We start from the raw sequence: 1,793 nt of genomic DNA on the forward strand, positions 1-1,793 counted from the left end.
GCCGGATAATAGCAGGCATTATCGTCTTCAATGACCCGCCCCCGTACGTATATCGCCCATAGCCAAGTGGCCAGCCAGTCCGGGAGTCAATGAAATCATTTCGGACGACACATCATTAGGCGGGCCCATCCAAGAGCAGCCAAGATGACCAATCACTCGACTGAATGACGGACTTGTCTGCCGAGAGGGGGAAGTGGCTATTATTCAGTTGATCTTGGTCACCGGCGCTAACGAGGAAACGGGTCGGAACTGAAATTAGCCACAGCCGGGGTAATAATTGGGGACGTGACCGTTCTGGAACCTTGGTCGATTGGTCCGAAGGGTCAATTATCGGGAAACGGGTGGTGTCAAAATTGGACAAATTCCCATCGGAGTCACCCGACGACCCGTCGATCGCAAGAGCCGTGGCCGTGGGAGGGGAAGTGCGATCAATTGGTTATTTCCGATGTTCACTGCTAATGTAGGAGTTGGGATCGGACATGACACTTTTGGAGTTTTTTAAGGGAATTTTTAAAGTTCTTCAAAAGGAATGATGAGCTTTTTTTTACTGAGCTCACAGTAATGGCCTTCAACTTGCAACTAATTACACTAATTATCATGACTATGCACACACAGTCACGCTCTTCCAGCAGCGAAGGCCTGTCAACGAGGCGGCACAATTCTACATAGCGATACGGGGCGACTGCCTGTCGCCATTCTATTCTAATCAGAGCAAAAATTCCTGCCCACGATTCCCATCGTTGGTTGCTCCAATCTGGGAAAATCCCCACGCGCATTTGTCTCCCCGTTCGTAGTTTATTTTGTTTGTCGTCATCTTCGTCGTCGTCGTCGCCTCGCTGTGACTGTGGATTGCGTCACACGAATACACATTAGTAAGCTATTTTGCCTCCCATGCCCCCTCTCCGCACCGCGCACCTCGCTTCACGTGTTCATTTATCTGATAATGATAATATGTATCTCTACACAACGCCCCCCCCCCCCCTCTCCCACCCACTCAGAGCACGTTGTGTCGTTGATGGGTAAACTCACACGGCGACGGCGACCTTTCATAATTGTTGCGGCTAATTGTCGGGTCCCGGGGTGAAAATGCGTGTGACTGTCATGCGATCGTTCACTTCCCGAGCCCTACTCTGCATACAATGGCGGGGAGACACACACACACACTCGGCTTCCAGTCGACTATAAAAAAGAAGAAGAAACAAACAGGTGAATGACACATTCCATCAAAGTCACCCTTGATCCAATTACCTATGCATGAGCGTTGACTTCCTTCAAAAAAAAAATCTGCTCCAGGTGAGGCTCGAACTCACAACCCCGGCATCGCTCATAGATGTGTCACGCACAACAATTGCACATTTTTATTATCTCGAAAGACTGGAACTTCGCGGATTCGAACCGCGACCGGTGCGATTTGTACTGTCTTATAAGTACCGTGCGCTAACCAATTGCGCCACTGGAGCTGTGGAATCTCTCAGTTGCCCACAGCCAATACGAAACCACTCGTTTTGAACCTTTTTTTTTTTGTTTTTGCTGTTCTGCACTCGTCTTCGTTTCCCCCTTTTCACTAGACGGCCAGTTGCCAACGAGCGAATCGAGGGGGTAAATAAATCGTTGCCGCTGCCACTGCTGCTGCCGGAGCTCGTTGTGGAATTGGTATTGTGTGGTGTTTGTCGTTTTGCTTTCTTCTCCCATAGCGCCGGGGCAAGCGAAACGGGTGGCGGCACGGCGGCACTACCACCGCACCACCATCGTATCAAACAAGATCTTTTGGTGTTGCTATGGTTGTTGTTGTT

General features: G+C 49.9%; 1 non-coding gene across 1 annotated transcript; it reads right to left on the bottom strand.

Annotated features, from left to right (window-relative positions):
- Positions 1-1,285: 1,285 nt before the first annotated feature.
- On the bottom strand, positions 1,286-1,460 carry TRNAI-UAU (transfer RNA isoleucine (anticodon UAU)). The gene is made up of 2 exons: positions 1,423-1,460; positions 1,286-1,321 (listed from the first exon to the last, which is right to left on the bottom strand). It is a non-coding gene; the product is annotated as a tRNA-Ile (tRNA).
- Positions 1,461-1,793: the final 333 nt, after the last annotated feature.

The sequence above is a fragment of the Ochlerotatus camptorhynchus genome, unplaced genomic scaffold, assembly GCF_037179485.1.
Source record: "Ochlerotatus camptorhynchus isolate MF236.1 unplaced genomic scaffold, CSIRO-AGI_Acam_v1.1 ptg000270l, whole genome shotgun sequence".
Classification (NCBI taxonomy): domain Eukaryota; kingdom Metazoa; phylum Arthropoda; class Insecta; order Diptera; family Culicidae; genus Ochlerotatus; species Ochlerotatus camptorhynchus.